We start from the raw sequence: 748 nt of genomic DNA, 5'->3' as shown, positions 1-748 counted from the left end.
CTTACATGTAAACAGCCTGTGTGTTAGTCACTTCCCATGGACTGTAGCTCACCGGGCTCCTCTGTCCATGGGATTCTTCAGTCAAGTATACATGTAGGTGGGTCTTCCTTTTTTCCTTCTCCAGAAACCATCTAAGCACTCTAAAATGAACAGATTGTCAAAGTAGAATGAAAAAAGGAAGACCCACCTACATGCTGTCTACAAGAAACCTGTTTTAAACATACAGACTCCACTTTCCTGAACCCTGCCCCATGTGGCTCTTCCCTTGGTTGATTTTAATCTCTATCCATTTGCGGTAAAAAATCATAACCATGAATATACCAGCTCTCAGGGAGTTCTGTGGATCCTCCAAGGCAATTGTCACACATGAGAGTAGTCTTGGGGACCCCCAACTCTTCAAACTAGTGACTCTGTCAAGGCTGCAGTGTGCTCGATCAATATACAATTGCATTTCTGTAATGTAAGTGATGAACAGTGATTCACAGCAACATATACAAAAGTTAATCAAATCAGATCACGGAACTAAATGAAAAATCTAAACCTATATATCATATAGAAGAAAATACAGAAGAAACTTTTGGTGACCCTGGATTAGGTAAATATTCTCAGACATGACACCAAAAGCCACAGCTATAAAATAAAGAGTTGATAAGTGGTATTTCAAGATTAAGACCTTCTGTTTTTTGAAAGACACTGTCAAAATAATAAAAAGCTACAAAATAGAAGAATATATTTGCAAATCATGTAT

The sequence above is a fragment of the Bison bison genome, unplaced genomic scaffold, assembly GCF_000754665.1.
Source record: "Bison bison bison isolate TAMUID 2011002044 unplaced genomic scaffold, Bison_UMD1.0 scf7180017854548, whole genome shotgun sequence".
In the NCBI taxonomy this organism is placed as follows: domain Eukaryota; kingdom Metazoa; phylum Chordata; class Mammalia; order Artiodactyla; family Bovidae; genus Bison; species Bison bison.
Note: the sequence above shows the minus strand (reverse complement) of the source record.